The sequence below is a fragment of the Vigna unguiculata genome, chromosome 11 (genome assembly GCF_037176805.1).
Source record: "Vigna unguiculata cultivar grain cowpea cultivar isolate G323 ecotype 2 chromosome 11, ASM3717680v1, whole genome shotgun sequence".
In the NCBI taxonomy this organism is placed as follows: Eukaryota; Viridiplantae; Streptophyta; class Magnoliopsida; order Fabales; family Fabaceae; genus Vigna; species Vigna unguiculata.
Window position 1 is genome coordinate 20,309,868 of NC_140802.1, and position 14,592 is coordinate 20,324,459.

Genomic DNA, 14,592 nt, shown 5'->3' on the forward strand with positions numbered 1-14,592 from the left:
TTCTTGGAAGTGTGATGTCTATCAATTTTCATTCCGTCTTCTTTTATGTTTCCATTTTCTCGTTTTAAATAATTTGTCAAATTTCTTGCTCGTTAGCATTCCAACAATGATAGATCAGTCAAACGAATCGAACGCTGTGGATTCACACCATTTGGTATTCACAGCCTGGCCATCTAGATTTGGAATAGGAAAGGAAGTTTATTATACAAAGTGTTTAACCGAAGGTCATCCATGTTTAGTTGCATTCGATTACGGAAGCGAAAACAATGTTGTGAGCCAAAGATTGGTGGAGAAACAACAGGTACCAACAACCTTTCATCTGGATCAAGCATGGATCAAATTCAGTGCATGGCAATGTGTGAAAGAAGTATTATGTGATATTGCTCCCATGGACTCTTGTCATCTTCTTTTGGGATGGGCATGGCTTCATTTTAAAACACTCCATCTTGATGAACGTTCCCTTTATTTGAGGCGTGAGGGACATCAGAAGAAGTAGAAGTTTATGACACCAAGACAAGTCAGTAAGGATCAACGTAGGCTGAAGGAGAAAACAGAAAAACAAAAGAATAGAAAAAGAAGTAATAGAAACTGCAGAAGGAAGGGAAAATAAAGAAAAAGAAATGGAACTAGAGAAAATTTATTCGTCAATGTTTTTTCTTCCACAGTTTGTGATGTCATTTTACAGGAACAAAAGGATAAGCATGTGAAGGAAATACACGAACTTTTATGTTTGAAAAGGAAGCTTGTTCATAGTTCTTTATCATGCATTTGGTCCGTCGATAAGAAGCAAATTCGTCAAACACAACTCATGGAATTATTTATTGTTACATATCAAGGTGGGGTACTGTTGCCAAGAAATGTTATCGACGGATTGCAACCATTGGAAAGTAACAAATATCAAGTTGAATTTGATCCTGAAAGAAGAGAATTAGTTTCAACTTGTGAAAAAATAAAATTCCTTCACAAGATCATAATAAAAACTTACCTTAAAACTAGTGTCTTAAGATTCGGGACAAATCTTCTCGAAGGATGAGGGTATGATGTGAATTGCATATGGGTCAAATGGAGGATGACTAATACGCCGTGTTGATGCAGTTTCTTTTATTTAAACAAGGGCCCAATGCTTTGTAAAATCGGCTGACCAAATTGTGTTTGTGCTTAACCAATTAATGGGCTTTAGTTTTGCTTTATCTTCAAGTTGAAATAAGGGTCCATATGCCAACTTAAGAACCAACCTTTGGAAGATCAAGAGGACCTTTGCTCAAAGTTTGTGGATGACTTTTGGTAGCCTTAAATTCAGTTACAATCAACCATTAAGTAGCGGATCATTATTAGCTTGAGTGGATCATTAACTAATAGCTTTTAGCGGGATGATATTGAAATTTATGTGTCTTTTGTAATTCTGATGGTTAAAGCACATATATAAGTTGAACCATTTTCATCAATGAAGGCAAGCTGAGTTTTATTCAGAAAATAAACGAGTTTTATCTCATCTATCTTAGTGAGAGTGATTCTCCTAAGTTCTTGAGTGATTCAAGAATCCATGAGTTTAATCGAAGGTCCTTTATCCCTTTGTGTGTTTCAACTCTTAGGCTTATCTTCCATTCTTGGAAGTGTGATGTCTATCAATTTCCGTTCCATTTTCTCGTTTTAAATAATTTCTCAAATTTCTTGCTTGTTAGCATTCCAACAATTATAGATCAGTCAAACGAATCGAACGGTGTGGATTCACACCATTTGGTATTCACAGCCTGGCCATCTAGATTTGGAATAGGAAAGGAATTTTATTATACAAAGTGTTTAACCGAAGGCCATCCATCTTTAGTTGCATTCGATTACGGAAGCGAAAACAATGTTGTGAACCAAAGTTTGATGGAGAACCAGCAACCTTTCATCTGGATCAAGCATGGATCAAATTCAGTGCATGACAATTTGTGAAAGATATATTATGTGATATTGCTCCCATGGACTCTTGTCATCTTCTTTTGGGATGGGCATGGCTTCATTTTAAAACACTCCATCTTGATGAACGTTCCCTTTATTTGAGGCATGAGGGACATCAGAAGAAGTAGAAGTTTATGACACCACGACAAGTCAGTAAGGATCAACGTAGGCTGAAGGAGAAAACAGAAAAACAAAAGAATAGAAAAAGAAGTAATAGAAACTGCAGAAGGAAGGGAAAATAAAGAAAAAGAAATGGAACTAGAGAGTTTATTCGTCAATGTTTTTTCTTCCACAGTTTGTGATGTCATTTTACAGGAACAAAAGGATAAGCATGTGAAGGAAATACACAAACTTTCACGTATGAAAAGGACGCTTGTTCATAGTGCTTTATCATGCATTTGGTCCGTCGATAAGAAGCAAATTCGTCAAACACAACGCATGGAATTATTTATTGTTACATATCAAGGTGGGGTACTGTTGCCAAGAAATGTTATCGACGGATTGCAACCATTGGAAGGTAACAAATATCAAGTTGAATTTGATCCTGGAAGAAGAGAATTAGTTTCAACTTGTGAAAAAATAAAATTCCTTCACAAGATCATAATAAAAACTCACCTTAAAACTAGTGTCTTAAGATTCGGGACAAATCTTCTCGAAGGAGGAGGGTATGATGTGAATTGCATATGGGTCAAATGGAGGATGACGAATACGCCGTGTTGATGCAGTTTCTTTTATTTAAACAAGGGCCCAATGCTTTGTAAAATCGGCTGACCAAATTGTGTTTGTGCTTAACCAATTAATGGGCTTTAGTTTTGCTTTATCTTCAAGTTGAAATAAGGGTCCATATGCCAACTTAAGAACCAACCTTTGGAAGATCAAGAGGACCTTTGCTCAAAGTTTGTGGATGACTTTTGGTAGCCTTAAATTCAGTTACAATCAACCATTAAGTAGCGGATCATTATTAGCTTGAGTAGATCATTAACTAATAGCTTTTAGCGGGATGATATTGAAATTTATGTGTCTTTTGTAATTCTGATGGTTAAAGCACATATATAAGTTGAACCATTTTCATCAATGAAGGCAAGCTGAGTTTTATTCAGAAAATAAACGAGTTTTATCTCATCTATCTTAGTGAGAGTGATTCTCCTAAGTTCTTGAGTGATTCAAGAATCCATGAGTTTAATCGAAGGTCCTTTATCCCTTTGTGTGTTTCAACTCTTAGGCTTATCTTCCATTCTTGGAAGTGTGATGTCTATCAATTTTCATTCCGTCTTCTTTTATGTTTCCATTTTCTCGTTTTAAATAATTTCTCAAATTTCTTGCTTGTTAGCATTCCAACAATGATAGATCAGTCAAACGAATCGAACGTTGTGGATTCACACCATTTGGTATTCACAGCCTGGCCATCTAGATTTGGAATAGGAAAGGAAGTTTATTATACAAAGTGTTTAACCGAAGGCCATCCATGTTTAGTTGCATTCGATTACGGAAGCGAAAACAATGTTGTGAACCAAAGTTTGGTGGAGAACCAGCAACCTTTCATCTGGATCAAGCATGGATCAAATTCAGTGCATGGCAATGTGTGAAAGAAGTATTATGTGATATTGCTCCCATGGACTCTTGTCATCTTCTTTTGGGATGGGCATGGCTTCATTTTAAAACACTCCATCTTGATGAACGTTCCCTTTATTTGAGGCATGAGGGACATCAGAAGAAGTAGAAGTTTATGACACCAAGACAAGTCAGTAAGGATCAACGTAGGCTGAAGGAGAAAACAGAAAAACAAAAGAATAGAAAAAGAAGTAATAGAAACTGCAGAAGGAAGGGAAAACAAAGAAAACGAAGTGGAACTAGAGAAAGTTTATTCGTCAATGTTTTTTCTTCTACAGTTTGTGATGTCATTTTACAGGAACAAAAGGATAAGCATGTGAAGGAAATACACGAACTTTCATGTTTGAAAAGGAAGCTTGTTCATAGTGCTTTATCATACATTTGGTCCGTCGATAAGAAGGTTGGGTACTGTTGCCAAGAAATGTTATCGACGGATTGCAACCATTGGAAAGTAACAAATCTCAAGTTGAATTTGATCCTGGAAGAAGAGAATTAGTTTCAACTTGTGAAAAAATAAAATTCCTTCACAAGATCATAATAAAAACGTACCTTAAAACTAGTGCCTTAAGATTCGGGACAAATCTTCTCGAAGAAGGAGGGTATGATGTGAACTGCATATGGGTCAAATGGAGGATGACTAATGCGCCATGTTGATGCAGTTTCTTTTATTTAAACAAGGGCCCAATGCTTTGTAAAATCGGCTGACCAAATTGTGTTTGTGCTTAACCAATTAATGGGCTTTAGTTTTGCTTTATCTTCAAGTTGAAATAAGGGTCCATATGCCAACTTAAGAACCAACCTTTGGAAGATCAAGAGGACCTTTGCTCAAAGTTTGTGGATGACTTTTGGTAGCCTTAAATTCAGTTACAATCAACCATTAAGTAGCGGATCATTATTAGCTTGAGTGGATCATTAATTAATAGCTTTCAACGGGATGATATTGAAATTTATGTGTCTTTTGTAATTCTGATGGTTAAAGCACCTATATAAGTTGAACCATTTTCATCAATGAAGGCAAGCTGAGTTTTATTCGGAAAATAAACGAGTTTTATCTCATCTATCTTAGTGAGAGTGATTCTCCTAAGTTCTTGAGTGATTCAAGAATCCATGAGTTTAATCGAAGGTCCTTTATCCCTTTGTGTGTTTCAACTCTTAGGCTTATCTTCCATTCTTGGAAGTGTGATGTCTATCAATTTTCATTCCGTCTTTTTTCCATTTTCTCGTTTTAAATAATTTCTCAAATTTCTTGCTTGTTAGCATTCCAACAATGATAGATCAGTCAAACGAATCGAACGCTGTGCATTCACACCATTTGGTATTCACAGCCTGGCCATCTAGATTTGGAATAGGAAAGGAAGTTTATTATACAAAGTGTTTAACCAAAGGCCATCCATGTTTAGTTGCATTCGATTACGGAAACGAAAACAATCTTGTGAACCAAAGTTTGGTGGAGAAACTCCAGTTACCAGCAATCTTTCATCTGGATCAAGCATGGATCAAATTCAGTGCATGGCAATGTGTGAAAGAAGTATTATGTGATATTGCTCCCATGGACTCTTGTCATCTTCTTTTGGGATTGGCATGGCTTCATTTTAAAACACTCCATCTTGATGAACGTTCCCTTTATTTGAGGCATGAGGGACATCAGAAGAAGTAGAAGTTTATGACACCAAGACAAGTCAGTAAGGATCAACGTAGGCTGCAGGAGAAAACAGAAAAAGAAAGAATAGAAAAAGAAGTAATAGAAACTGCCGAAGGAAGGGAAAATAAAGAAAAAGAAATGGAACTAGAGAAAGTTTATTAGTCAATGTATTTTCTTCTACAGTTTGTGATGTCATTTTACAGGAACAAAAGGATAAGCATGTGAAGGAAATACACGAACTTCCATGTTTGAAAAGGAAGCTTGTTCATAGTGCTTTATCATGCATTTGGTACGTCGATAAGAAGCTAATTCGTCAAACACAACGCATGGAATTATTTATTGTTACATATAGAGGTGGGGTATTGTTGTCAAGAAATGTTATCGACGGATTGCAACCATTGGAAAGTAACAAATATCAAGTTGAATTTGATCCTGGAAGAAGAGAATGAGTTTCAACTTGCGAGAAAATAAAATTCCTTCACTAGATCATAATAAAAACTTACTTTAAAACTAGTGTCTTAAGATTCGGGCAAATCTTCTCGAAAAAGGAGGGTATGATGTGAATTGCATATGGGTCAAATGGAGGATGACTAATGCGCCATGTTGATGCAGTTTCTTTTATTTAAACAAGGGCCCAATGCTTTGTAAAATTGGCTGACTAAACTGTGTTTGTGCTTAACCAATTAATGGGCTTTAGTTTTGCTTTATCTTCAAGTTGAAATAAGGGTCCATATGCCAACTTAAGAACCAACCTTTGGAAGATCAAGAGGACCTTTGCTCAAAGTTTGTGGATGACTTTCGGTAGCCTTAAATTCAGTTACAATCAACCATTAAGTAGCGGATCATTATTAGCTTGAGTGGATCATTAATTAATAGCTTTAAGCGGGATGATATTGAAATTTATGTGTCTTTTGTAATTCTGATGGTTAAAGCTCCTATATAAGTTGAACCATTTTCATCAATGAAGGGAAGCTGAGTTTTATTCGGAAAATAAACGAGTTTTATCTCATCTATCTTAGTGAGAGTGATTCTCCTAAGTTCTTGAGTGATTCAAGAATCCATGAGTTTAATGAAAGGTCCTTTATCCCTTTGTGTGTTTCAACTCTTAGGCTTATCTTCCATTCTTGGAAGTGTGATGTCTATCAATTTTCATTTCGTCTTCTTTTATGTTTCCATTTTCTCGTTTTAAATAATTTCTCAAATTTCTTGCTTGTTAGCATTCCAACAATGATAGATCAGTCAAACGAATCAAACGCTGTGCATTCACACCATTTGGTATTCACAGCCTGGCCATCTAGATTTGGAATAGGAAAGGAAGTTTATTATACAAAGTGTTTAACCGAAGGTCATCCATGTTTAGTTGCATTCGATTACGGAAACGAAAACAATGTTGTGAACCAAAGTTTGGTGGAGAAACTCCAGTTACCAGCAACCTTTCATCTGGATCAAGCATGGATCAAATTCAGTGCATGACAATGTGTGAAAGAAGTATTATGTGATATTGCTCCCATGGACTTTTGTCATCTTCTTTTGGGATGGGCATGGCTTCATTTTGAAACAGTCCATCTTGATGAACGTTCCCTTTATTTGAGGCATGAGGGACATCAAAGGAAGTAGAAGTTTATGACACCAAGACAAGTCAGTAAGGATGAACGTAGGCTGAAGGAGAAAACAGAAAAAGAAAGAATAGAAAAAGAAGTAATAGAAACTGCAGAAGGAAGGGAAAATAAAGAAAAAGAAATGGAACTAGAGAAAGTTTATTCGTCAATGTATTTTCTTCTACAGTTTGTGATGTCATTTTACAGGAACAAAAGGATAAGCATGTGAAGGAAATACACGAACTTCCATGTTTGAAAAGGAAGCTTGTTCATAGTGCTTTATCATGCATTTGGTACGTCGATAAGAAGCTAATTCGTCAAACACAACGCATGGAATTATTTATTGTTACATATCAAGGTGGGGTATTGTTGTCAAGAAATGTTATCGACGGATTGCAACCATTGGAAAGTAACAAATATCAAGTTGAATTTCATCCTGGAAAAAGAGTATTAGTTTCAACTTGCGAGAAAATAAAATTCCTTCACTAGATCATAATAAAAACTTACTTTAAAACTAGTGTCTTAAGATTCGGGCAAATCTTCTCGAAAAAGGAGGGTATGATGTGAATTGCATATGGGTCAAATGGAGGATGACTAATGCGCCGTGTTGATGCAGTTTCTTTTATTTAAACAAGGGCCCAATGCTTTGTAAAATTGGCTGACTAAACTCTGTTTGTGCTTAACCAATTAATGGGCTTTAGTTTTGCTTTATCTTCAAGTTGAAATAAGGGTCCATATGCCAACTTAAGAACCAACCTTTGGAAGATCAAGAGGACCTTTGCTCAAAGTTTGTGGATGACTTTCGGTAGCCTTAAATGCAGTTACAATCAACCATTAAGTAGCGGATCATTATTAGCTTGAGTGGATCATTAATTAATAGCTTTAAGCGGGATGATATTGAAATTTATGTGTCTTTTGTAATTCTGATGGTTAAAGCTCCTATATAAGTTGAACCATTTTCATCAATGAAGGCAAGCTGAGTTTTATTCGGAAAATAAACGAGTTTTATCTCATCTATCTTAGTGAGAGTGATTCTCCTAAGTTCTTGAGTGATTCAAGAATCCATGAGTTTAATCGAAGGTCCTTTATCCCTTTGTGTGTTTCAACTCTTAGGCTTATCTTCCATTCTTGGAAGTGTGATGTCTATCAATTTTCATTCCGTCTTTTTTCCATTTTCTCGTTTTAAATAATTTCTCAAATTTCTTGCTTGTTAGCATTCCAACAATGATAGATCAGTCAAACGAATTGAAAGCTGTGCATTCACACCATTTGGTATTCACAGCCTGGCCATCTAGATTTGGAATAGGAAAGGAAGTTTATTATACAAAGTGTTTAACCGAAGGCCATCCACGTTTAGTTGCATTCGATTACGGAAACGAAAACAATGTTGTGAACCAAAGTTTGGTGGAGAAACTCCAGTTACCAGCAACCTTTCATCTGGATCAAGCATGGATCAAATTCAGTGCATGGCAATGTGTGAAAGAAGTATTATGTGATATTGCTCCCATGGACTCTTGTCATCTTCTTTTGGGATGGGCATGGCTTCATTTTAAAACACTCCATCTTGATGAACGTTCCCTTTATTTGAGGCATGAGGGACATCAGAAGAAGTAGAAGTTTATGACACCAAGACAAGTCAGTAAGGATCAACGTAGGCTGCAGGAGCAAACAGAAAAAGAAAGAATAGAAAAAGAAGTAATAGAAACTGTCGAAGGAAGGGAAAATAAAGAAAAAGAAGTGGAACTAGAGAAAGTTTATTCCTCAATGTATTTTCTTCTACAGTTTGTGATGTCATTTTACAGGAACAAAAGGATAAGCATGTGAAGGAAATACACGAACTTCCATGTTTGAAAAGGAAGCTTGTTCATAGTGCTTTATGATGCATTTGGTACGTCGATAAGAAGCAAATTCGTCAAACACAATGCATGGAATTATTTATTGTTACATATCAAGGTGGGGTACTGTTGCCAGGAAATGTTATCGACGGATTGCAACCATTGAAAAGTAACAAATATCAAGTTGAATTTGATCCTAGAAAAAGAGTATCAGTTTCAACTTGGGAGAAAATAAAATTCCTTCACGAGATCATAATAAAAACTTACTTTAAAACTAATGTCTTAAGATTCGGGCAAATCTTCTCGAAGAAGGAGGGTATGATGTGAATTGCATATGGGTCAAATGGAGGATGACTAATGCGCCGTGTTGATGCAGTTTCTTTTATTTAAACAAGGGCCCAATGCTTTGTAAAATTGGCTGACCAAAATGTGTTTGTGCTTAACCAATTAATGGGCTTTAGTTTTGCTTTATCTTCAAGTTGAAATAAGGGTCCATATGCCAACTTAAGAACCAACCTTTGGAAGATCAAGAGGACCTTTGCTCAAAGTTTGTGGATGACTTTCGGTAGCCTTAAATTCAGTTACAATCAACCATTAAGTAGCGGATCATTATTAGCTTGAGTGGATCATTAATTAATAGCTTTAAGCGGGATGATATTGAAATTTATGTGTCTTTTGTAATTCTGATGGTTAAAGCTCCTATATAAGTTGAACCATTTTCATCAATGAAGGGAAGCTGAGTTTTATTCGGAAAATAAACGAGTTTTATCTCATCTATCTTAGTGAGAGTGATTCTCCTAAGTTCTTGAGTGATTCAAGAATCCATGAGTTTAATCGAAGGTCCTTTATCCCTTTGTGTGTTTCAACTCTTAGGCTTATCTTCCATTCTTGGAAGTGTGATGTCTATCAATTTTCATTCCGTCTTCTTTTATGTTTCCATTTTCTCGTTTTAAATAATTTCTCAAATTTCTTGCTTGTTAGCATTCCAACAATGATAGATCAGTCAAACGAATCAAACGCTGTGCATTCACACCATTTGGTATTCACAGCCTGGCCATCTAGATTTGGAATAGGAAAGGAAGTTTATTATACAAAGTGTTTAACCGAAGGTCATCCATGTTTAGTTGCATTCGATTACGGAAACGAAAACAATGTTGTGAACCAAAGTTTGGTGGAGAAACTCCAGTTACCAGCAACCTTTCATCTGGATCAAGCATGGATCAAATTCAGTGCATGGCAATGTGTGAAAAAAGTATTATGTGATATTGCTCCCATGGACTCTTGTCATCTTCTTTTGGGATGGGCATGGCTTCATTTTGAAACAGTCCATCTTGATGAACGTTCCCTTTATTTGAGGCATGAGGGACATCAAAGGAAGTAGAAGTTTATGACACCAAGACAAGTCAGTAAGGATGAACGTAGGCTGAAGGAGAAAACAGAAAAAGAAAGAATAGAAAAAGAAGTAATAGAAACTGCAGAAGGAAGGGAAAATAAAGAAAAAGAAATGGAACTAGAGAAAGTTTATTCGTCAATGTATTTTCTTCTACAGTTTGTGATGTCATTTTACAGGAACAAAAGGATAAGCATGTGAAGGAAATACACGAACTTCCATGTTTGAAAAGGAAGCTTGTTCATAGTGCTTTATCATGCATTTGGTACGTCGATAAGAAGCTAATTCGTCAAACACAACGCATGGAATTATTTATTGTTACATATCAAGGTGGGGTATTGTTGTAAAGAAATGTTATCGACGGATTACAACCATTGGAAAGTAACAAATATCAAGTTGAATTTGATCTTGGAAGAAGAGAATTAGTTTCAACTTGCGAGAAAATAAAATTCCTTCACTAGATCATAATAAAAACTTACTTTAAAACTAGTGTCTTAAGATTCGGGCAAATCTTCTCGAAAAAGGAGGGTATGATGTGAATTGCATATGGGTCAAATGGAGGATGACTAATGCGCCGTGTTGATGCAGTTTCTTTTATTTAAACAAGGGCCCAATGCTTTGTAAAATTGGCTGACTAAACTGTGTTTGTGCTTAACCAATTAATGGGCTTTAGTTTTGCTTTATCTTCAAGTTGAAATAAGGGTCCATATGCCAACTTAAGAACCAACCTTTGGAAGATCAAGAGGACCTTTGCTCAAAGTTTGTGGATGACTTTCGGTAGCCTTAAATTCAGTTACAATCAACCATTAAGTAGCGGATCATTATTAGCTTGAGTGGATCATTAATTAATAGCTTTAAACGGGATGATATTGAAATTTATGTGTCTTTTGTAATTCTGATGGTTAAAGCTCCTATATAAGTTGAACCATTTTCATCAATGAAGGCAAGCTGAGTTTTATTCAGAAAATAAACGAGTTTTATCTCATCTATCTTAGTGAGAGTGATTCTCCTAAGTTCTTGAGTGATTCAAGAATCCATGAGTTTAATCGAAGGTCCTTTATCCCTTTGTGTGTTTCAACTCTTAGGCTTATCTTCCATTCTTGGAAGTGTGATGTCTATCAATTTTCATTCCGTCTTTTTTCCATTTTCTCGTTTTAAATAATTTCTCAAATTTCTTGCTTGTTAGCATTCCAACAATGATAGATCAGTCAAACGAATCGAACGCTGTGCATTCACACCATTTGGTATTCACAGCCTGGCCATCTAGATTTGGAATAGGAAAGGAAGTTTATTATACAAAGTGTTTAACCGAAGGCCATCCACGTTTAGTTGCATTCGATTACGGAAACGAAAACAATGTTGTGAACCAAAGTTTGGTGGAGAAACTCCAGTTACCAGCAACCTTTCATCTGGATCAAGCATGGATCAAATTCAGTGCATGGCAATGTGTGAAAAAAGTATTATGTGATATTGCTCCCATGGACTCTTGTCATCTTCTTTTGGGATGGGCATGGCTTCATTTTGAAACAGTCCATCTTGATGAACGTTCCCTTTATTTGAGGCATGAGGGACATCAAAGGAAGTAGAAGTTTATGACACCAAGACAAGTCAGTAAGGAGGAACGTAGGCTGAAGGAGAAAACATAAAAAGAAAGAATAGAAAAAGAAGTAATAGAAACTGCAGAAGGAAGGGAAAATAAAGAAAAAGAAATGGAACTAGAGAAAGTTTATTCGTCAATGTATTTTCTTCTACAGTTTGTGATGTCATTTTACAGGAACAAAAGGATAAGCATGTGAAGGAAATACACGAACTTCCATGTTTGAAAAGGAAGCTTGTTCATAGTGCTTTATCATGCATTTGGTACGTCGATAAGAAGCTAATTCGTCAAACACAACGCATGGAATTATTTATTGTTACATATCAAGGTGGGGTATTGTTGTAAAGAAATGTTATCGACGGATTGCAACCATTGGAAAGTAACAAATATCAAGTTGAATTTGATCCTGGAAGAAGAGAATTAGTTTCAACTTGCGAGAAAATAAAATTCCTTCACTAGATCATAATAAAAACTTACTTTAAAACTAGTGTCTTAAGATTCGGGCAAATCTTCTCGAAAAAGGAGGGTATGATGTGAATTGCATATGGGTCAAATGGAGGATGACTAATGCGCCGTGTTGATGCAGTTTCTTTTATTTAAACAAGGGCCCAATGCTTTGTAAAATTGGCTGACTAAACTGTGTTTGTGCTTAACCAATTAATGGGCTTTAGTTTTGCTTTATCTTCAAGTTGAAATAAGGGTCCATATGCCAACTTAAGAACCAACCTTTGGAAGATCAAGAGGACCTTTGCTCAAAGTTTGTGGATGACTTTCGGTAGCCTTAAATTCAGTTACAATCAACCATTAAGTAGCGGATCATTATTAGCTTGAGTGGATCATTAATTAATAGCTTTAAACGGGATGATATTGAAATTTATGTGTCTTTTGTAATTCTGATGGTTAAAGCTCCTATATAAGTTGAACCATTTTCATCAATGAAGGCAAGCTGAGTTTTATTCAGAAAATAAACGAGTTTTATCTCATCTATCTTAGTGAGAGTGATTCTCCTAAGTTCTTGAGTGATTCAAGAATCCATGAGTTTAATCGAAGGTCCTTTATCCCTTTGTGTGTTTCAACTCTTAGGCTTATCTTCCATTCTTGGAAGTGTGATGTCTATCAATTTTCATTCCGTCTTTTTTCCATTTTCTCGTTTTAAATAATTTCTCAAATTTCTTGCTTGTTAGCATTCCAACAATGATAGATCAGTCAAACGAATCGAACGTTGTGCATTCACACCATTTGGTATTCACAGCCTGGCCATCTAGATTTGGAATAGGAAAGGAAGTATATTATACAAAGTGCTTAACCGAAGGCCATCCATGTTTAGTTGCATTCGATTACGGAAACGAAAACAATCTTGTGAACCAAAGTTTGGTGGAGAAACTCCAGTTACCAGCAACCTTTCATCTGGATCAAGCATGGATCAAATTCAGTGCATGGCAATGTGTGAAAGAAGTATTATGTGATATTGCTCCCATGGACTCTTGTCATCTTCTTTTGGGATGGGCATGGCTTCATTTTAAAACACTCCATCTTGATGAACGTTCCCTTTATTTGAGGCATGAGGGACATCAGAAGAAGTAGAAGTTTATGACACCAAGACAAGTCAGTAAGGATCAACGTAGGCTGCAGGAGAAAACAGAAAAAGAAAGAATAGAAAAAGAAGTAATAGAAACTGCCGAAGGAAGGGAAAATAAAGAAAAAGAAGTGGAACTAGAGAAAGTTTATTCATCAATGTTATATCTTTTGCAGTTTGTGATGTCATTTTACAGGAACAAAAGGATAAGCATGTGAAGGAAATACACGAACTTCCATGTTTGAAAAGGAAGCTTGTTCATAGTGCTTTATCATGCATTTGGTCCGTCGATAAGAAGCAAATTCGTCAAACACAATGCATGGAATTATTTATTGTTACATATCAAGGTGGGGTACTGTTTCCAGGAAATGTTATCGACGGATTGCAACCATTGAAAAGTAACAAATATCAAGTTGAATTTGATCCTGGAAAAAGAGTATTAGTTTCAACTTGGGAGAAAATAAAATTCCTTCACGAGATCATAATAAAAACTTACTTTAAAACTAGTGTCTTAAGATTCGGGCAAATCTTCTCGAAGAAGGAGGGTATGATGTGAATTGCATATGGGTCAAATGGAGGATGACTAATGCGCCATGTTGATGCAGTTTCTTTTATTTAAACAAGGGCCCAATGCTTTGTAAAATTGGCTGACCAAAATGTGTTTGTGCTTAACCAATTAATGGGCTTTAGTTTTCCTTTATCTTCAAGTTGAAATAAGGGTCCATATGCCAACTTAAGAACCAACCTTTGGAAGATCAAGAGGACCTTTGCTCAAAGTTTGTGGATGACTTTCGGTAGCCTTAAATTCAGTTACAATCAACCATTAAGTAGCGGATCATTATTAGCTTGAGTGGATCATTAATTAATAGCTTTAAGCGGGATGATATTGAAATTTATGTGTCTTTTGTAATTCTGATGGTTAAAGCTGCTGTATAAGTTGAACCATTTTCATTAATGAAGGCAAGCTGAGTTTTATTCAGAAAATAAACGAGTTTTATCTCATCTATCTTAGTGAGAGTGATTCTCCTAAGTTCTTGAGTGATTCAAGAATCCATGAGTTTAATCAAAGGTCTTTTATCCCTCTGTGTGTTTCAACTCTTAGGCTTATCTTCCATTCTTGGAAGTGTGATGTCTATCAATTTTCGTTCCATTTTCTCGTTTTAAATAATTTCTCAAATTTCTAGCTTGTTAGCATTCCAACAATGATAGATCAGTCAAACGAATCGAACGCTGTGGATTCACATCATTTGGTATTCACAGCCTGGCCATCTAGACTTGGAATAGGAAAGGAAGTTTATTATACAAAGTGTTTAACCGAAGGCCATCCATGTTTAGTTGGGTTCGATTACGGAAGCGAAAACATTGTTGTGAGCCAAAGATTGGTGGAGAAACTCCAGTT